This window comes from Babylonia areolata, chromosome 22, assembly GCF_041734735.1.
Source record: "Babylonia areolata isolate BAREFJ2019XMU chromosome 22, ASM4173473v1, whole genome shotgun sequence".
Classification (NCBI taxonomy): Eukaryota; Metazoa; Mollusca; class Gastropoda; order Neogastropoda; family Buccinidae; genus Babylonia; species Babylonia areolata.
In genome coordinates this window covers 27157175-27179770 of record NC_134897.1, presented here as the reverse complement: position 1 = coordinate 27179770, position 22596 = coordinate 27157175, and the positions used below count along the sequence as shown (strand labels likewise).

Sequence of the window (22596 nt, the reverse complement as noted above, 5' to 3'; positions counted from 1 at the left end):
TGGTTTGTTAATGCTAGACTGTCACCCACGACAATCTTCGCTGGTTTGTTAATGCTAGACCATCACCCACGACAATCTTCGCTGGTTTGTTAATGCTAGACCATTAACCCATGACAATCTTCACTGGTTTGTTAATGCTAGACCATTAACCCATGACAATCTTCACTGGTTTGTTAATGCTAGACCATCACTCATAACAATCTTCACTGGTTTGTTAATGCTAGACCATTAACCCATGACAATCTTCACTGGTTTGTTAATGCTAGACCATTAACCATGACAATCTTCGCTGGTTTGTTAATGCTAGACCATTAACCATGACAATCTTCGCTGGTTTGTTAATGCTAGACCATTAACCCATGACAATCTTCACTGGTTTGTTAATGCTAGACCATTAACCATGACAATCTTCACTGGTTTGTTAATGCTAGACCATCACCCATGACAATCTTCACTGGTTTGTTAATGCTAGACCATCACTCATAACAATCTTCACTGGTTTGTTAATGCTAGACCATCACCCATAACAATCTAAACTGGTTTGTTAATGCTAGACCATTAACCCATGACAATCTTCACTGGTTTGTTAATGCTAGACCATTAACCCATGACAATCTTCGCTGGTTTGTTAATGTTAGACCATCACTCATAACAATCTTCACTGGTTTGTTAATGCTAGACCATCACCCATAACAATCTTCACTGGTTTGTTAATGCTAGACCATTAACCCATGACAATCTTCACTGGTTTGTTAATGCTAGACCATTAACCCATGACAATCTTCACTGGTTTGTTAATGCTAGACCAGCAGCTGTGTCACTCCTTCACCGGCTTGATAACAGTAGACCATCGCGCATCAGCCATGGAAATCCTCACTGATTTTGCCAATACTATACCATCACCCATGCCAATGGAGAGGGTAAGATCCATAGCTAAACCTCTCCTTGTGCGGACATAATGCCTCACCCCCTTCCCACCACACACACACACACACACACACACACACACACACACATCAGTTGTCTGTGTACACGCTGAAGCAATGCCAGACTGGGAAGCTGCCCCCCCCCCCACGCTGAAACAGACAGCCGTTGCTGACGTGTGTTTGCACAGCACACCCATACATACAGAGGGAAAGCCGTGGGTGGTGAATTGCACTGGAGCACCGCATGATAGTCACCGTCATCTTCCCAGAGGGAAAGAGGGTTCCAGCGGTTCAGCGTTTTGTCCAGTGTGTGCTTCAGCTGTCATGGATCAGGTGTATCCTGGAGTGTTTCTGGGCATGGGGAGTGGGGTTGGGGAGAAGCTCAACTGTCCTCCCTGTGCAAAAGACGCCGTGGCGGAAACTGGTCAACGTTGGACCTGAAGCAGTGGTCACCAGTGGTCAGAGTTCCAGTCTCTGTTCGTGTCCCTGGGAAAGGTATTTGACTTTCGATTTTCCTAACTCCACCATGGTGTGAAAGGGTACTTAAAAATCGGTTGGTGAACATAAAAACCACTGAAGGAGAGGACTGGGCCCCGCCCTTTTATACTGAGCCCCGGACACAGTGGGTGTGAATTCACTGCTCCGATGGTCGGTAAAGTCTATGGGGACCTTTGATATTTTAAGTGTACAGGCACATGGTAGAGAGTTTATTTGCTGTGAAGCTATCAGCGGAGATCGCTTAAATAGAAATTATAGCCTCCTTTTGACAACTGTATGCATAGACATTTAGCAGTAACTGGCGCTTGCTGTCAGCTTCATTTCAGAGTCAATCATCAGCGTGTTTTACATGAACAGGACACATTTAGCAGTAACTGGCGCTTGCTGTCAGCTTCATTTCAGAGTCAATCATCAGCGTGTTTTACATGAACAGGACACATTTAGCAGAAACTGGCGCTTGCTGTCAGCTTCATTTCAGAGTCAATCATCAGCGTGTTTTACATGAACAGGACACATTTAGCAGTAACTGGCGCTTGCTGTCAGCTTCATTTCAGGGTCAGTCATCAGCGTGTTTTACATGAACAGGACACATTTAGCAGTAACTAGCGCATGCTGTCAGCTTCATTTCAGAGTCAATCATCAGCGTGTTTTACATGAACAGGACACATTTAGCAGTAACTGGCGCTTGCTGTCAGCTTCATTTCAGAGTCAATCATCAGCGTGTTTTACATGAACAGGACACATTTAGCAGTAACTGGCGGATCCTGTCAGCTTCATTTCAGAGTCAATCATCAGCGTGTTTTACAGTCTCCCAAGGCCTGACAGCACACTGGGTTTATGTGACGCTCCCACACCTGCCCCTGTATTCAGTAGATGTGATATAGCGTTTCTGGATCAGTATGCACGCTTGGACACCTGGAATCTGAAAACGAAAGTGAAACTGAAATCGACGTGTGATAGACCCACGGCAACAACCAAGACGTCTCCTCGGACACAACCTGGTCAGTTTCAGTTTTCAGTTTCGAGGCGGTGTCAAAGCGTACGGACTGATTCATATACGCTACACCATGTTGTCTGCTGTATGGAAAAGGGGGGAAAGCAAATTCCTTATCTTTACGTAACTCTAACGCCCTGATCAGGCCTTGGCAGCCGACCCCAAGTTTGTGGAAAACCTTCACCTTCACCTTCACCTCACCTCTCCCGTAGTCTGGGTTCAGACCGTTGGGGCACCGCTGCTGACCTGGCCACCACCCCTCTCCACTCTTCACGGTTTTCTGATTTCCTCAGGGCGTCACCGAGCGTCAAGCCTGTCCACCCCCGGATGTTGTCTTCCCATCTCTTCTTCTGCCGTCCTCTCCTTCTGCCTCCTTGTACGGTGCCTTGCAGGAACGTTTTGGCAAGACCAGATGATCGGGAGATGTGTCCATACCACCTAAGTTTGCGTTTTTTCACTATGGACAGAAGGTCTTCGTAGGGTCCAATACTTTGCTTGATTCTGTGGAAAACATCAACACGGAAAAAACGTAAGTTTGATAGCAAAGTGAAAGATTCCCAGAGGGCATGTTCTGAACCAGATTGGAACACACACGTGCGTGCACACTGGCATCAGCATGCAAAATGAGCACGCACACACACGCACACGCACACACACACACACACACACCTCTTGTGCAAGTGTCTGGATAAACAGACAATATATGAAGACGAAAAAGGGAAGAAATGGCGGTCTCCGGGTTAAGGCGACCTGCTTTCATAGGGGAGAGGAAGTGACTCCACTGACAGGTCTGTTGTATTTTTAACATCGAGACATCAGCCGCGTCATCGTGACATCCAGAAGTTTTCAGTCAAAGAATACGAACAAGGAAAAAGATTTACGACTTTGCAAATACCAATGTGGCATTTGTTTGTCCCCCTCCTTCCCTCCCTCTGTGTGTGTGTGTGTGTGTGTGTGTGTGTGTGTGTGTGGTTTTTCCTAAGTTTTTTTCAAATCGTTACCATTATATGTACATGTTCGCATGTAGACAGGTTGGTGGCCTTTGCATTAAACTTCTTGCGTTCTCTCCGTCTGTCTGTCTGTCTGTCTCTCTCTGTCTCTCTGTCTCTGTCTCTCTCTCTCTCTCTCTCTCTCTCTCTCTCTCTCTTTCTCTCTCTGTCGTGCTCTGTGTGAGCGTGTGTGTGTGTGTGTGGATTTTCCTTGGTTTTTCAAATAGTTATCCTTATGTGAACGTGTTTTGTGTTCCTTCCTGCCTTCTCTCTCTCTCTCTCTCTCTCTCTCTCGCTCGCTCGCTTGCTCTCACACACACAGACGGAGAGAGAGAGAGATCAGTGTTCAAGTTTCCTTCAGCCAGGAACACGTGTGTGGAGGTAACGGCAGTGTCATTTCAACCCACCTGAGTCCGTTGATCACAGCACGGCCTTTGACAGTCCTCGAGGCAACAACAGCAAACAGCACCCCCACCATTTCCGTCTGCCCTCCACCCTCATACCCCTCCCCCTCCCACGTTCAGAAACATGTTTGTCGCGTGCACGGTAGGGGATGTTGGAGGTAGTGAGGGGAAGGGTGGTGGTGGTGGACACTGGGTGGGGGGAGTAGGATGATGGCGGAGGAGATGGGGCATATTGGGCTGTGAGTGGGGTGGGTTGGGGGTGGGGGGCTGGGGTGTTACTCTTCATTAGCACCCAGACGGTTCATTAATGACCAGAAAGGTCCGTGCACTTGGACTGTTTGCTGTCTGTTCAACCGTGGTGACTGCAGGGAACATACAGCTAGCTCTGTGTTCCCCCGTGATACATGGTCAAGACGTTCATCTGCCAATGCAGTGTCCGTGATGGTCTGGGTTCGATTCCCGCTCTCGCCATTTCTCCCAAGTTTGACCTGGACAATCAAACTGAGCGTCTATTCATTGGAATGAGAACTGTGGCGATAATATCATTAGTGTTGTCTCCTGGTAAAATTATGTACAGGAAATCCACTCTGACCTTTGCCCAAACACATGAGCATGAATTCAAGGCCTGACAAAAGCGACATGGATTATTGCTGCTGGTCAGGCATTGGTCAAGCAGCTGTGGTGTAGTGAATATGGATTTGTCCGAACGTAGTGATGCCTCTTTGAGAAACTGAAAGTGTTTCCCTGTTATACATTGCCTTGGAGATTTCCCCCCATGATACAGAGTTTCCATTCATGTTTCATTATGTTCTGTACCCCCTGATACACACTTTCCATCAATGTTTCATTAAGTTCTGTACCCCATGATACACACTTTCCATCAATGTTTCATTATGTTCTGTACCCCATGATACACACTTTCCATCAATGTTTCATTATGTTCTGTACCCCCATGATACACACTTTCCATCAATGTTTCATTATGTTCTGTACCCCCTGATACACACTTTCCATCAATGTTTCATTATGTTCTGTACCCCCTGATACACACTTTCCATCAATGTTTCATTATGTTCTGTACCCCCTGATACACACTTTCCATCAATGTTTCATTATGTTCTGTACCCCCTGATACACACTTTCCATCAATGTTTCATTATGTTCTGTACCCCCTGATACACACTTTCCATCAGTGTTTCATTATGTTCTGTACCCCCTGATACACACTTTCCATCAATGTTTCATTATGTTCTGTACCCCCTGATACACACTTTCCATCAATGTTTCATTATGTTCTGTACCCCATGATACACACTTTCCATCAATGTTTCATTATGTTCTGTACCCCATGATACACACTTTCCATCAATGTTTCATTGTGTTCTGTACCCCATGATACACACTTTCCATCAATGTTTCATTATGTTCTGTACATTTCTGGCTGTGCTCAGGTCTCCATGAGTATTGTTTTGCTTCCATTCATATGTCTGGAGACACAGGTTTTCTTTGGCAAAATAGAACTGAAAGAAATTCATTCCAAGGCAAATCTTTTGTCGTTTATGTTGTTGCTCTCTCTCTCTCTCTCTCTCTCTCTCTCTCTCTCTCTCTCTGTCTCTGTCTGTCTGTCTCTCTGGTGTGTGTGTGGTGTGTGTGTGTTGTTGTTTGTTGTTGTTGTTATTGTTTGTTTTGTTATTTTTGGGGGGGTGTTGTTTACTTTCTTTGTATTTTGTTGGGTTTTTTTTAAGTGATGTGTGTGGGTTTTTCTACATTGGTCCGCCGTTGTTGGGAAAAACAGACCGAGATGTTGTTGGTAGGTTTGTTGTTTTTTTGTTTGTTTGTTTGTTTTTACCTGTGAGTGTTTGTGTGTGAGTGTAATGAGCATGTTGCTTGACCGGCGAAGTGTAGTGACAGTTTTAAGCCATGCTGTTTCCTGCATTGCTAACATGGTGTATAAGGAGTCGAAAAGATTACCCACCTACACCCCCCCCCTCTCTCTCTCTCTCTCTCTCTCTCTCTCTCCTTCCCTCCCTCCCTCTCACCCTCCATCCCTCTCTCTCTCTCTCTCTCTCTCTCTCTCTCCCTCCCTCCCCCTCTCTCTCTCCCTTCCTCTCTCCCTCTCTCTCTCTCCCTCCCTCTCCCTCTCTCTCTCTCCCTATCTCTCTCTCTCCCTCTCTCTCTTTCCCTCCCTCTCTCTCTCTCTCTCTCTCTCTGCTCAAGCTGTGGACACAGAATCCAAAACCAACTGTACTTTGTTTCTATCAATCATTCAAGGACCTGAGACTGATGATTCTAAAAGATTTCCAAAGTTTACCCCCGCACAAACTGTTAGAATGGAAGAACGATAGAGTCTGAGCCGCCAAGTGTTCGGATTCAGTTTTCGTGCTGTACAAGGGAGACAAAACTGATGCAAATTGAAGGAGTTACGTTCCAGACTATCCCAAGTTGTACATTCATCGTATTTTCACTGAATCTCCAATGCCGACTTGGTCAGTGTGTTTTCAGAATACAGTGTGGTGACTTTATACTCAAGCGTTATTGAAAAATTAGGGAAGGTATTTCCAAATTGTGAGCACTGTGTTTGAAAGTAGTGTTATTACATGTCTTGGGGATTTAGTGTTGGATTATCCAGTCTTCCTGCCCTCCTTCCTCTGTTTTCTCCCTCACTGGGAATGTATGCCTGTGTTCAAGGCACATCAGTCCCTCAGTCCCTCTCTCTCTCTCTCTTGCACTTTGTCCTTTGTTGTCCAGCTTTGAGGAATATTCGAGAATCATTTATTAAGCCTAAATATTATAGACAACCAAATATATTTAAATTGAACTTATTAATGTCCTCAACATCCTGTGAAATTGTTAGAAACCTTGCTTCGTATTTATATAAAGCTTTCAAAGTCCGAGAAACTATTACGTCATGAAAACACTGTTTTGTTGCCAGGCTAGTTTTCCTTTGAACTTATGTTATATCGAGTTTTCTGTGTATGTTGTATTATGTGAAATGTTTTTGTTTTTGTTTGTTGTTGTTGTTTTTTTGTTTTTGTTTTTTTGTTTGTTTTTTTTCTTTGTTTTTCATTAGGGGCCTTGGCCTATATGAATAAATCATCTCTCTCTCTCTCTCTCTCTCTCTCTCTCTCTCAGTCACTTGCAAAATATATTGCCGAAGCGAATAACATGCGACGAAAAAAAAAAACAATGAAATAGTATCAGGTGTTGTTCATTGTGAAAATTGAAATCTGTGTTGTCATTCTCATATGGAAAATATTTATGTTATACATTTATATATGTTTTTGTTTTGTTTGGGTTTTTTTCTCTCTACATCACATTACTTTGAATGGATGGTCGAACTGCACTTAGTTGCACAGATTGATTGATTTCGTTTTGGATTTAGTTTTCATCAATATTATTACTATTGATGCATGTTGTTATTTGTATTATGAGCCCCCATGTCATTAGGGCTGTAAAGCTATTGACATTAAAGTATTCAGTGTTCTCTCTCTCTCTCTCTCTCTCTCTCTCTCTCTCTCTCTCTCTCTCTTAAAACAGTTCTGCAGTTCTGAGCTTTGTCTCCAGTATTGTTTGGAAGAAGAAGGAAAGTTGGGCAGAATACAAAATCAGGCCACGGACGTTCAGCTTTCTACTGGTGACGTCCGCCGCCCAAACGGGACGAAACAGTACGCCGTGATGGTGCCGCGAAAACAACATTTACCACCGTGAGACAAAATGGTCGGTGCCCTTTACAACTGTTTACACATGAAGTTTGACTAAAACCACTGCCCACCAGCTTCTGTAGAATAACCCCCCTTGCCCCCCCCAATACTCGTTCATACCCCGAAAGTCTCTTGACGGACAGAGAGCCCCCCTGTGACCGTCTGGCTTTCACCTGGAACTAATCCTTCCATCCCCCAACTCCGACAACCCGGTCCCACTTTCCCCCAGGCCACGTCTTTCCTGTAGTGTGCAAAGACAACATAGACCAACGTCAGGAAAGTTCAGAGCACTGGAATGTTGCAGAATGCTCTTCCCAATCTCATGCAGACATACAGCTTCTATCGTCGAACGTGTGGGGGTTTCTTCCCCCTAAAAAAAAAGGCTGTGGTTGTTGCAAACTAGTCACACTTTGATTCGCGGGGTGAATGGGGGATGAGAGGGGAAGCGGGGAGGGCGGGGCGAGGGGGGTATGAGAGAGAGAGAGAGTGATGGTCACGCTTCGCTTCACGTTCTGACAGACTGTCGGCTTTTCTGTTCCTGATGTGTTTCAGTGTGAAGAACAGTGCTTGTTCCCAGACTGTGTGTGTTTCAGTGTGAAGAACAGTGCTTGTTCCCAGACTGTGTGTGTTTCAGTGTGAAGAACAGTGCTTGTTCCCAGACTGTGTGTGTTTCAGTGTGAAGAACAGTGCTTGTTCCCACACTGGCTGTGTTTCAGTGTGAAGAACAGTGCTTGTTCCCGCACTGTGTTGTGTTTCAGTGTGAAGAACAGTGCTTGTTCCCGCACTGTGTTGTGTTTCAGTGTGAAGAACAGTGCTTGTTCCCGCACTGTGTGTGTTTCAGTGTGAAGAACAGTGCTTGTTCCCGCACTGTGTTGTGTTTCAGTGTGCAGAACAGTGCTTGTTCCCACACTGGCTGTGTTTCAGTGTGAAGAACAGTGCTTGTTCCCAGACTGTGTGTGTTTCAGTGTGAAGAACAGTGCTTGTTCCCAGACTGTGTGTGTTTCAGTGTGAAGAACAGTGCTTGTTCCCAGACTGTGTGTGTTTCAGTGTGAAGAACAGTGCTTGTTCCCACACTGGCTGTGTTTCAGTGTGCAGAACAGTGCTTGTTCCCACACTGGCTGTGTTTCAGTGTGAAGAACAGTGCTTGTTCCCAGACTGTGTGTGTTTCAGTGTGAAGAACAGTGCTTGTTCCCACACTGGCTGTGTTTCAGTGTGAAGAACAGTGCTTGCTCCCACACTCTGTTTCTTTTTTTTTTCTTTTTTAATCGTACTTTTCCTTCCTATGTATCTTATTATCACCATGCATGTGACTTTATGAAGTTTTGTATAGTGTATACCCTGTTCAGGGCGGGGACTGGATGTAAAAAAGGTAAACATATATATATATATATATATATATAAAGCACGCCAGTGCTCATCTATTATCCTCGAAAATAAAGAATCTTGTCTTGTACTCTCTCTCTCTCTCTCTCTCTCTCTCTCTCTCTCTCTCTCTCTCTCTCTCTCTCTGTGTGTGTGTGTGTGTGTGTTCGACATGAACGAATGGGGGGTTCGACATGAACGAAGACCCTAATGCCTGAACCTTATAAAACTGAGAGCTTCTGCATCTTTGGTGCAAAGTCCAGGTAGTTTTACTTTTCATGGGATGAACCAGCTTATAATTTATTGTGTCCTGGTTACCCAAGTGTGGTACCAATGTATGAGTGAAGATGTGATCGCGTTTCAGTGAGGGGTGTGTATGGAGGGAAGGAGGAATGGGGGGGGGGGGGGGCGTTGTCGTGAAGCAACTGTGGCCGATTTCCTTTCTGTACTCCCAGCGCCATCAGAACTGCCGCAAAGCTTTTAACAGAAGACATGTTGACTGGGGGCCCCCGTCACTCTCATTGCCACTGCAGGAGACGGTAGAACCATCACCCCCCCTCACCCCCCATCCCCACCTCTACCTCCACCCCACGCCCCTCACTCTACGCTCCCTGTCAGGATCAACACGTGGGCGCTGAAAGCTGAGGGAGGTGGAGTTTGTTCTTCCTGACTGCTGTCAGTGGAGTTTATTCTTCCTGACTGCTGTCAGTGGGGTTTATTCTTCCTGACTGCTGTCAGTGGAGTTTATTCTTCCTGACTGCTGTCAGTGGAGTTTATTCTTCCTGACTGCTGTCAGTGGAGTTTATTCTTCCTGACTGCTGTCAGTGGAGTTTATTCTTCCTGACTGATGTCAGTGATGTTTATTCTTCCTGACTGCTGTCAGTGGAGTTTACTCTTCCTGGCTGCTGTCAGTTTATTCTTCCTGACTGATGTCAGTGGGGTTTATTCTTCCTGACTGCTGTCAGTGGGGTTTATTCTTCCTGGCTGCTGTCAGTTTATTCTTCCTGACTGCTGTCAGTGGGGTTTATTCTTCCTGACTGCTGTCAGTGGGGTTTATTCTTCCTGACTGCTGTCAGTGGGGTTTATTCTTCCTGACTGCTGTCAGTGGAGTTCGTTCTTCCTGACTGCTGTCAGTGGGGTTTATTCTTCCTGGCTGCTGTCAGTGGGGTTTATTCTTCCTGACTGCTGTCAGTGATGTTTATTCTTCCTGACTGCTGTCAGTGGGGTTTATTCTTCCTGGCTGCTGTCAGTTTATTCTTCCTGACTGCTGTCAGTGGAGTTTATTCTTCCTGACTGCTGTCAGTGGGGTTTATTCTTCCTGGCTGCTGTCAGTTTATTCTTCCTGACTGCTGTCAGTGGGGTTTATTCTTCCTGACTGCTGTCAGTGGAGTTTATTCTTCCTGACTGCTGTCAGTGGGGTTTATTCTTCCTGACTGCTGTCAGTGGAGTTTGTTCTTCCTGACTGCTGTCAGTGGGGTTTATTCTTCCTGACTGCTGTCAGTGGAGTTTATTCTTCCTGACTGCTGTCAGTGGGGTTTATTCTTCCTGGCTGCTGTCAGTTTATTCTTCCTGACTGCTGTCAGTGGAGTTTATTCTTCCTGACTGCTGTCAGTGGGGTTTATTCTTCCTGACTGCTGTCAGTGGAGTTTGTTCTTCCTGACTGCTGTCAGTGGGGTTTATTCTTCCTGACTGCTGTCAGTGGGGTTTATTCTTCCTGACTGCTGTCAGTGGGGTTTATTCTTCCTGACTGATGTCAGGGGAGTTTATTCTTCCTGACTGCTGTCAGTGGAGTTTATTCTTCCTGACTGCTGTCAGTTGGGTCTATTCTTCCTGACTGATGTCAGTGGAGTTCATTCTTCCTGACTGCTGTCAGTAGGGTTTATTCTTCGTCACTGCTGTCAGTGGAGTTTACTCTTCCTGGCTGCTGTCAGTTTATTCTTCATGACTGATGTCAGTAGGGTTTATTCTTCCTGGCTGCTGTCAGTGGGGTTTACTCTTCCTGACTGCTGTCAGTGGGGTTTACTCTTCCTGACTGCTGTCAGTTTATTCTTCCTGACTGCTGTCAGTGGGGTTTATTCTTCCTGACTGCTGTCAGTTTATTCTTCATGACTGATGTCAGTAGGGTTTATTCTTCCTGGCTGCTGTCAGTTTATTCTTCATGACTGATGTCAGTAGGGTTTATTCTTCCTGGCTGCTGTCAGTGGGGTTTATTCTTCCTGACTGATGTCAGTGGGGTTTATTATTTGTGACTGATGGCAGTAGAGTTTTTTCTTCCTGACTGATATCAGTGGGGTTTATTCTTCCTGACTGCTGTCAGTGAGGTTTATTCTTCATGACTGATGTCAGTGGAGTTTATTCTTCCCGACTGATGTCAGTATTCTTCCTGACTGCTGTCAGTGGTGGTTGCGCCATGACTGGCTGGCTGTGTGATGGTCCTGAGGTGATGGGTGATTCTCGGGGGATGTCTGCACGCTCCACTCCTGCTCGTCCTTCGCTGCTGCTGGGCATCAGGGCATTTTTCCTCACACACACACACACACACACACACACACACACACACAGCGGTCGGTGCCAGACACAGAACTGGTCCTGAATGTAGGGGAGACGTGATGTGTTTTCCTTGAGGGGTCCACACGTTCCCTCTGTCGTTGTAAGTTACGAATCCAAATACCGTGACTTCTAACTCTTTTTTTTTCAGTTCTGTTTTAGGTGGTGTTTAGTTGTTGTTGTTGTAGTTGTTGTTGTTGTTGTATTTTTATTGTTGTTTTTCGAGTTCCATTTGGAAACTAACTACAACGTTCCCCGTGCCCATCAAAGTTTATATTGGAACAGACCCCGACCTTTCCCAGTGCCCATCAAAGTTTATATTGGAACAGACCCCGGCCTTTCTCAGTGCCCATCAAAGTTGATATTGGAACAGACTCCAATGTTTCCCAATGCCCATCAAAGTTGATATTGGAACAAACCCCGACCTTTCTCAGTGCCCATCAAAGTTGATATTGGAACAGACTCCGACGTTTCCCAATGCCCATCAAAGTTTATATTGGAACAGACTCCAATGTTTCCCAGTGCCCATCAAAGTTTATATTGGAACAGACTCCAACCTTTCCCAATGCCCATCAAAGTTTATATTGGAACAAACTCCAATGTTTCCCAATGCCCATCAAAGTTGATATTGGAACAGGCTCCAACCTTCCACAATGCCCATCAAAGTTTATATTGGAACAGACTCCAATGTTTCCCAATGCCCATCAAAGTTTATATTGGAACAGGCTCCAACCTTCCACAATGCCCATCAAAGTTGATATTGGAACAGACTCCAATGTTTCCCAATGCCCATCAAAGTTGATATTGGAACAGACTCCAACCTTTCCCAATGCCCATCAAAGTTTATATTGGAACAGACTCCAATGTTTCCCAATGCCCATCAAAGTTTATATTGGAACAGACTCCAATGTTTCCCAATGCCCATCAAAGTTTATATTGGAACAGACTCCAATGTTTCCCAATGCCCATCAAAGTTGATATTGGAACAGGCTCCAACCTTCCACAATGCCCATCAAAGTTGATATTGGAACAGGCTCCAACCTTTCCCAATGCCCATCAAAGTTTATATTGGAACAGACTCCAATGTTTCCCAATGCCCATCAAGGTCCATCTAAGAAGGGGTCCGGACGGACATCTCTCTTACTGACGTCTCCAGGCATCAACGCTGTCCGCTAACGAGGGTTGTCAGGAAGGAGGTCAAAGCTGTATGAGTAGGTATAACCTACTCTGCCTTCTGCTGAAGACTGGGTTCACCATGTTTACCTTCAGCTTCACAGGTCGTGTTGGTGTCGCTGGTCACCAACAGATTGGGGAATCGTTTAGATCAGTTCCAGTCGAAGGAGCGTGTGTTTCAGTTTCAGTTTCAGTTACACTGTCAAGAAGGTGACAGAGTGTGCGGACAGATCCGTATACGCAACACCATATTTGCGTTAAAAAAATAAGTTGAAAAGTAGATGCCTGACTTACGAATTAACCTAACGCGCAGACCAGGGCCGGACTACACGAGTGATCATCATTGCAGCGTCACGTTCGCATAGAGTTATGAATGTTCCTAGGAATATGGAATTAGCGTGAAGTTAAGAACGTTCTTACCGCTAAGCAAACTTAACGTTGCTGGGTTCATTCATGCAAACCGCCCCGGGACTGTGGAGCCTTAGGTTTGTGTTAAACAGAATTGTGCGAGAGAGACAGCAGAGAGAATACAGAATACAGAATACTTTATTATCTCAATAAAGAGACAGAGGAGAGAGAGAGAGAGAGAGAGAGAGAGAGACAGACAGACAGACAGAGATACAAAGAGAGAGAGAGAGAGAGAGACGTTACTAATCTATTTGATATTCGTTCATGTTTGATAACATTACAACAGCATTTCAAGCTATATCAAATAAAGCGAAGCAATAAGTGTGTGTGTGTGTGTGTGTGTGTGTGTGTGTGTGTGTGTGTGTGTGTGTGTGTGTGTGTGTTTAGTCAGATTTTTGGTGTGTGCCGTTTCCGTTTCAGTAGCTCAAGGAGGCGTCACTGCGTTCGGACAATTCCATATACGCTACACCACATCTGCCAAGCAGATGCCTGACCAGCAGCGTAACCCAACGCGCTTAGTCAGGCCTTGAGGAAAAATGTGCATGTAACATTAATATAATATGTTATGTAAACATAAGAGTTTTTGTAAAGCACCTAGAGCAGATTTCTGGATAGTCTGCTATGTAAGTATCTGTTTATTATTATTATTATCATCATCATTCCAAGACCAACAGTCTGATTTTGCAATGAAAAATCAATATCATTATATATATATCGCTGTGTGTGTGTGTGTGTGTGTGTGTGTGTGTTTCTGTTTTCAAAATGTCCGCCGATTTTGTTGTTGTTCTCCATTTGATGCATTTTAATGACGGTAATTCAATCAAGTTATCCCCTTCTTTGATACGCTAACATCATGGGAATTTTTTCTGCATTCACTGTTTTTGACTTGATTTTGCTATGCCAGCATTGTCTCTGGGTGCTGTGGGATTGCACATGATCACTCATTTTTATAAGCGTCTGTTTTTGTTTCTACGCTGTTGTTTTTTTTCTGGAATGAAAACATTTTGTCATGCGCCTTCACGTTGGCTTTCCTCTTTCCCTCCCTCCCTCTCTCTCTCTCTCTCTCTCTCTTCCCTCTTATCGTTTCTTCTGTCCTCTCTCTCTCCCTCCCTCCCTCTTTCTTCCTCCCTTTCTCTCTCTCTCTCTCTCTCTCACCCTCTCATCGTTTCTTCTGTCCTCTCTCTCTCTCTGTTTCTTTTCTTCCTTCTTTCTTTCTCTGTCTGTCTGTCTGTCTGTCTGTCTCTCTCTCTCTCTCTCTCTCTCTCTCTCTCTTTCTCTCTTTATACACACACATACATTCACACACACACACACACACACACACACACACACACACACACACAGAGAGAGAGAGAGAGAGAGAGAGAGAGAGAGAGTCAAGGTACCAAAGCATTTTGGAAGCATCACATTTGCAGGGGGGGGGGGGGGTCAGGAAAAACAGCCTGGAGGCCAGCCGCCGCCATTACATACCAGGGGGATATGGAGGCTGATGTCAAATCCATACCTCCCATCTTTACCTGTCTGTCTGCCTGTCTGTCTGCCTGTCTGTCTGTCCATCTCCGTTCTCTTTCTCCTTCTTGAGCCACTCATACAGCCAACAGCGGTGTCTGACTGGCTGATCCAGGGAGTTTTCTTGGATAGTTGATCCACTTTTTCTTCTTTTTTTATCTCCATTTTCCCGTCTTGTGTGTGTGTGTTTCTCTCTCTTTCTCTCTCTCTCTCTTTCTCTCTCTCTCTCTTTCTCTCTCTCTCTCTCTCTCTCTCTCTCTCTTTCTCTCTCTCTGTCTCTCTCTCTCTCTGTCTCTCTCTGTGTCTGTCTCTGTCTCTCTCTCTCTCTCTGTCTCTCTCTATCTCTTTCTCTCTCTCACTCTTTTTCTCTCTCCCTCTCTTTCTCTCTCTCTCTCTCTCTCTCTCTCTCTCTCTCATTCCACTCACATGAATCGTTCCAGAGGCACCTTGAGCGTTGTACGTCGTCTGGTCCTGTGTTCCCCAGTGGTAAGGGATCGAGGCCCACTTTCCACATGGTATTTGACGGGCGCAGTAGCCGAGTGGTTAAAGCGTTTTTCAATCTGGGGTTCTCGGGTTCGAATCTCGGTGACGGCGCCTGATGGGTAAAGGGTAGAGATTTTTTTTCATCTCCCAGGTCAACATATGTGCAGACCTGCGTGTGCTTGAGCCGCCTTCGTGTGTATACGCACGTTAAAGATCCTGTGATCCATGTCAGCGTTCGGTGCATTATGGAAACAGGTACATACCCAGCATGCACAGCCCCGAAAACGGAGTATGGCTGCCTACATGGTGGGGTAAAAACGGTCTTACACGTTAAAGCCCACTCGTGTGCATACGAGTGAACGTGGGAGTTGCAGACCACGAATGAAGAAGAAGAAGAAAGAAGACATGGTGAGTGCACTTGACCCCGATTTGTCCTCCCTTCACTCAGACGTGAACGGGTGGGAACCTGACTTCGACTGGGGAAAGTGAAAACGGTGGAAGGAGAGGATTGGGCCTTCCTATGGTCAGCCCTGGACACATTGGATATGAGTTCACCGCCCTGATCATAGAAGGCTATTGGACCTTTAACCTTTAATTGTTAACGTATTGTTCCATCCATACACAGTTCATAGTCTGTTTGCTGCTATATTGATGGGCTGCATCTTTGTCACATTTTAATGTTCATTGAATATTTGTATTTGTTTTTGTTTGGGGGAAGGGGGGGGGAGTCGGTTTTTTGTGCAAGTTCGGTCTGTCTGGCTGTCCGACGTTGACAAACGTTTAATCTGAATAGTTGTTCCATGAAGTAAACTTGGCTTTCATCCGGACAGTTGTTCCGCTACATTAACTTTGGTCTGATCTGATAGGATGGCCCACGGGCGTAATGTAGACAGTTGTTCAATGGGATTATCATGGACGGCTGCTCCACGGGATTAATATGGACGGCTGCTCCACGGAGTGAACTCGGTTTTTATCTGGGCGTGTTGTTCCATGGAGTTCACGTTCGTTTTATCATGCTTACCGTATTCTCGATTGCTGGTTGGAGAATGTTCATGTTCAGTAAATCAAATTGTTCATGAAATGATTCATGAATGATCTCCATCTTTGTGGACTCTCACTTTCACCTCACCATTTCATCTTTTGTCTCCCGTGTGTCGGACATTCCCTTCCCACCAGGCCGAAGATTGAATGTGTATGTATCATCAGTCCATACGTGTATAGACAACTCTCTTTTTACTTGTCCTTAGACGAAATAGCTGAGCAGATCTCATGCTATCTTTTGCTCACACGTTCTCACAGAAAGACCGTTTTGTTGTTGACGTGAACGTGTAGATCCGCCCAATGGAGCCCCCAGACGTGCCAAGATCGATGGTGATCAAATCGGCCGGTCCCTATTTATCCTGTCTGACATTTGACTTCTGCGCCAAGTGGAGCAGCTCCTCGGTGTGTCTGGGCGCCCCTGTGTGTCGGTTGCAGCTGTCGTCATCGGGGACAGGGGGTGGGGCTGGGGGGGGCCCGGGTGATAAGGTAGGGGGGGGGGGGGTTGTAGCTTCTTCTAGGAACAGTCTGCAAATTCCACCAGTTAATAGCCGCGCGATGCTAAGTTAGAGGAGAAGCTAGAACGATTGTTGTTAACATTCCCTCCTTTCCTCAACCACCCCCCTCCCCCCCCACCCCCCGCCCCCTACACCAACCCCCACCGCCGTCTCCATCATCCTCTTCCCTCACTCTTTTTTTTCGCATTCGCGAGTAGAATAATGATAATAATAATCATGATAATAATCATCATCATAATAATGATACTACTACTACTAATAATGATGATGATAATAATAATAAAATTAATGTTAATAGATGATAATGAATGTAATAATAATAATAATAATGATAATAATAATAACAATACCACTGCTGCTACTACTAATGCTACAACTACTGCAACTAAGAATAATGATAATAATCATTGTTAATCAAAGGCTTTTTTCTAATTCTATGGAAATGTCCAGACCATGTTCATAACATCCTAGGAGGAATCCGTTATCAAGCAGTAAGCAGTTTACCTACACAAAGCTTTCAGAACTGCATGGTTGAGTGAGTGTATACATGTTTGTGATTCAGAAGTGCTGGCACTTGTGTTTATTTGTACAGCTGAATTTCTTGTTTACACCACCCCTTCAAGAGGGGCCATGACCTGAACTGAATAAAGTATTCCAGTCCCCTCCCCCCCTCTCTGTCTCTCTCTGTCTCTCTCTGTCTCTCTGTCTCTCTCTCTCTCTCTCTCTCTCTCTCTCTCTCTCTCTCTCTCACTGTTCATCCCTTTTTCCTCTAAATGTTTTGATAGTTTACTTCTTTTTCGTTTTTCATGTTTTTTCTTCATCTTTTCGAGCGCTGGGCTTATATTTTTAATGTGTGTTCCTTCAGAAAATATAAATGATTTATACATCCATTCTGTACAGTCTCTTGTTGATTCGATTCATTTATTCTTTCTTTCTTTCTTTCTTGCCTTTCCAACTGATCTAGCGATAGTCTCACAAGTTTGTGAACGTGCAAGTTAAAGAATAAAACTAAAATCTTTGCGGACAGGCCCATCCATTATCCCCATGGAGCTTCTTGGGAGACCCGGACTGTCCGGGGCAGCAACTCCCAGAGGACATCTGCATCTTTTACACAGTTTGCGGCTATATTTTGCTTTGTAATTTTTTTTTTTTTTATGCAAACCTCGGTTAGGTTCACCAGCGCTTTGGGTTTATGCGCAGGTCGGGAATCTGTGGATGTAGTGTAGCGTGTATGGATCAGTCCGCACGCTTTGAAACCTCCTTGAAACTGAAAACTGAAACCAGAAGTTGTAGCACTGTCTGCCTCATTCCTGCAGTTTTACAGACGCGTTCTGCTAAAGATCAGTTTAAAACTCCCTTTTTTTCTTTTCTTTTTTTTCTTTTATTTGGGGGTGGGGTGAATATTTCACAATAGATAAACATAACATGAATAAAATCTTACACAAAGTCCTGCCCTCGTGCAAATACATTTTGATTAATGTGTTAAAGGTCAGTTGAAAGGTCCGGAGAGACTGACCGCTGCTGTGGTCAGCGTCTTTGTGCCTCCCTCCGTTCTGAAAGCCCAATGTCGAACCTGCCACTCCTGATTTCCTGCACTGACAAGGACGATGGCTGGAACCAATAGAATTTGCATCCCTATTTGCTGGCAAATGGAATGTCCAAAACCGGCGTCTTCAGTGACATAAAGAGTAAGAAAGAAATGGGAAAAAACTTTCAGGAACAAGAGCAACATTCACCCCAGAGAAACTTGGCTGGCTTTTTGTCAAGTTAAATCAAGTCAAGATTTTTATTCCAAAAATTCCCCATGGGGGCACATTGAAAGAAACAAAATAAGCAAAATGCAAACAGTACGTGGCGACAATGCGTGTGGCGATATCACACAGCACATAACGGACTTGTCATTACGTAAATGAAATACTGCTGTGTTTAGAGCATTATCTGAACACAAAAACATCTAATTCCAAATAACTCAAATTGCGTGCGCGAACAATTAAAAAAAAAAAAAAAAAACAACAAAAAAAAAAAACAACTAGCCAAAGTGTATAGAAATCTAGCCGAGTAGAATACTCATTTACCCAGCAACGTGTGACGTCAATCGCTGACGTCATTTGTCATTCTGTGGCAGGCAGCCTGCTGTAATTCTTTTTATTCTTATTTCTTTATTGGTAGTATGGTTGGTGATCCCTCTACCCAATGTGTCCCACCACTCCACCGTTACCGTTAGCTCTGTGTGTGTGTGTGTGTGTGTGTGTGTGTGTGTGTGTGTATTTGTATTTCTTTTTATCACAACAGATTTCTCTGTGTGAAATTCGGGCTGCTCTCCCCAGGGAGAGCGCGTCGCTACACAACAGCGCCACGCATCTTTTTTTTTTTTTTTTCCTGCATGCAGTTTGATTTGTTTTTCCTATCGAAGTGGATTTTCTACAGAATTTTGGCAGGAACAACCTTATTGTTGCCATGGGTTCTTTTACGTGCGCTAAGTGCATGCTGCACACGGAACCTCGGTTTATCGTCTCATCCGAATGACTAGCGTCCAGACAACCACTCAAGGTCTAGTAGAAGGGGAGAAAATACCGACGGCCGAGCCGTGATTGTGTGTGTGTGTGTGTGTGTGTGTGTGTGTGTGTGTGTGTGTATTTTTCTCAATACACCCCCTCACACACACACACCTTCCCACATCCAACCCCTCGTCCATTCTCCACATCTGTTGTCTCAGTATGTATGTGTGCTGTAATGAATGAATGTGTATGTGTGTGTATAAATCACCCTGCAGTGAATAGACAATGAACTGAGGAGAAGGAGGAGGAGGAGGGAAGGAAGGAAGAAGAAGAACATGAATGGATGGCGCTAGGGTGGTGGAATATCGGAGATGAGGGGTTGACAACTGTACAGTTTCAGTTTCAGTTTCTCGAGGAGGCGTCACTGCGTTCGGACAAATCCATATACGTTACACCACATCTGCAAAGGCAGGTGCCTGACCAGCAGCATAACCCAACCGCTTAGTCAGGCCTTGAGTGCATGCTTACGTAACTGTGTACTTGTCAGAGTTTATTTCTTCTGCAGAATTTTTGACAGAAAACAAGCTTATGTTGCCTTGGGTTCTTTTACAGTGCGCCAAGTGCGTGCTACACACGGGACTTTGGTTTATCCTCCGAATGACCATAGGCTCACTTTGATTTTACAGTCACGCAAGAGAAGGAGAAATGGGCAAGACCGAGATTCGAACCCAGACCCTCACGGACACTGTGGTGGCAGATAATCGTCTTAACCATTCTGCTGCCTCACTCCTACATTATCACAGGCATTCACTGCAGTCATGCCGCCCACAGACCAACAGGCAATACATACTCTGTGTTGACAGATAAGTGTCTGACAGCTGTTTAAAGAAGAAAACGTAGAAGTAGTTGTAGTAGTTGACCGCCGTTCTTTCTCTGTTTCTGGACCTTGCAATTGGAATGAACTTCCTCTTTCGCTTCGTCAAGTCTCCACACTCAGCTCTTTCAAGTCTGGCCTTAAAACCCACCTCTTCCCAAAATAGCCTCCCTTCCCTGCCTCTTCCTTGTCTTCAGTTTCTCCAGTTTTTAGAGTTAGGCATACGTGTGAATGCGCTTTGATTTGTCTCTGCACAAGATTCAGCGCTATATAAATACCATTAGTAGTAGTAGTAGTAGTCAGGGTTACACGGTTATTTTTTTCAAAGATGAGCCGCCTTCCCTCCCAGGCTGACGAGTCCAGTCTGCACGAGTCACGCAACTGGTTATCAGGCACCAGTAACCCGTCTTCGCCCCTTCCTTCAGTACAAAAAAAGAAAGAAAGAAAAGGCACGCCTCCGCCGTGCCAGGAACCAAGGCTGCAAGAAAAGAAGGCTCAGAGCTGGACGATGGTTGTCAGAGGCTATCCCAGATGCATGCCACAGGCAACAGAAGCCATTATTCCACACACACCTCCCCCCGCCACCCCCCCCCCCCCCCCCCCCCCCCCCCCCCCCCACACACACACACACACAGCCTCTCTCCCGGCTACAGCAACATTTGATGTCCTCCTTGGATACAGCTCACCTCGAGTTAACGACTCAGTTAGGGTTCTGGTGCCATGTATGTCAGGAAAAAACTGCGTGGAAACCTGGGGTTTTTTTTGTTTGTTTGTTTGTTTTTGTTTTTGTTTTTTTAGGGGAGGTGAGGGGGGGTGTCGTTGCTGTTGCTTGTGGTGTTTGTTGTTTTTGTGGGGGTTTCTTTGGAGGTTGTTTTGTTTCTTTTAACACTGGATGTAGTACACAAGATTATTGCTACCACACACACACACACACACACACACACACACACACACACACACACACACACACACGCTGATGCGTTCCCATACACATAAACACATACACTGCACATACCTCTTTTTTGTCGTCTAAAATCACTACAGTGAACAGACGTTAAATTAATAATGACCAACCAACATACGCTGAGGCTATCGACAGAATGAAAGCAGTTAATGACTTCTTGTCGGACAGAATACGTACGTCTGAGTGCACGCGCGCGGGTGTGTGTGTGGGAGGGAAGGGACAGTTGTGGGGGTAGGGCTGGGTGCTCAAGTGATGATGCAAACAACCAATAATACGAAATGTGTTCACTGATACGTTTTCTTCCCCGCCCCTCCATCCCTCCCCCAACCCTCCGTGTGTCTGAAAGGCGTTTTAACATGATGCCATGACAGGACTCAATGACACAATCGACAATATCACAGCGACATCTCTGTCTCACAACGCTGGAATTCCTCCCCCACGGCCCCTCCCCCACCCCACCACCACCGCCCTCTACCCTCCCCCATTCAGTCATCCCCCCTCACCCCCCTCCTCTCCCCCCCCCTCCCCCACATACGCACACACACACCAGTTGTGCGTCGTCACAATGCAAGCAGTGTAAACGACAATCGGCAACAGAAGCAAAACCGTGTTGCATGCTGCACTAAACTATTTTCGGCCGAGAAATCAACGGACTTTTTGACACAAGAATCAGGTTAAACGTTGTCGTGGCTCTGTGTGTGTGTGTGTGTGTGTGTGTGAGAGGGGAAGGGGATGGAGGAACGAAGGATAAGGGTGGGGGTGTCATAACCATGCATGACGTCTTCCGGAGAAAGCGTGCACGTGAGACACCGGTAAAAGCAGTGGGTAAAAACAAAAAATGGCTTGGAGTCACGAACTGCTTTCGCGTGTGTGTTTTCTGACCAAACTGTGAGTTGCTCTCTTAAGAGCATTCCCCAGCGGTACTCTTTTGTGCTCATGATTAATGATATTGGATGTAGACATCCGTCCATTACACAGCCTGTATTATAATTTTTGCCGTGTCGTCGCAAAAAAAAAAAAAAAAAAAAAAAAAAAGACACACAGACAATCAACGCCAGTCTGAATGTGAATGGACATGGCATGGAGAGCATTATCCAAATGAAGAGAAACTTGGGTGTGGGATTTGCTTACATCTGCTGGCGTGTGTAAAGACAACACAAACGCTGACGTAAAGAGAATGCAAACACTGGAATGAGTACAACTGAAACCTTGATACTAAGAGAATACAAATACACAAAGACAACATAGACCCGGACATAACGACAACACAAACACGGACATCAAGACAACACAGACACGGACATCAAGACAACAAACAGTGTCGTGTTCTGTGTCTTTTTCTACGTTTCTATTTTCTGGTTTGGTTATTTTTGTTGTTTCTTGTTTTTTGTTGTCTTTGTGTGTATGTGTGTTGTTGTTGTTGTTGCTGCTGTTGTTTGTTGTTTTTTAGAAACACCCTTGCAGGTTGTTACTGCACTGTGCATGTAATACAACTGCCAAATGTGTCATAAGTTTACATTCTGTTATTCTAATGTGGTGTGTAAACTGCAACTTTTTAGGTGGTGATGATGTTCAAGGCAAAATATTACCTTCCACGCAAGGGAAAAGCAAACAAAACAAACAGACCAATAAACAACGCGAAGCTGTTTATACATATAAAGCATGACTCACTCATCTTCTTTTTATTCTCCTCCTACTTCTCTTCTTCGT

At 45.1% G+C, this 22596-nt stretch overlaps 1 protein-coding gene across 1 annotated transcript in view; it reads left to right on the top strand.

Moving 5' to 3' along the window:
• The window catches only part of LOC143297085 (uncharacterized), a 145937-nt gene that overhangs the window by 90730 nt on the left and 32611 nt on the right, over positions 1 to 22596 (top strand). The gene's annotated exons all lie outside the window — the stretch shown is intronic.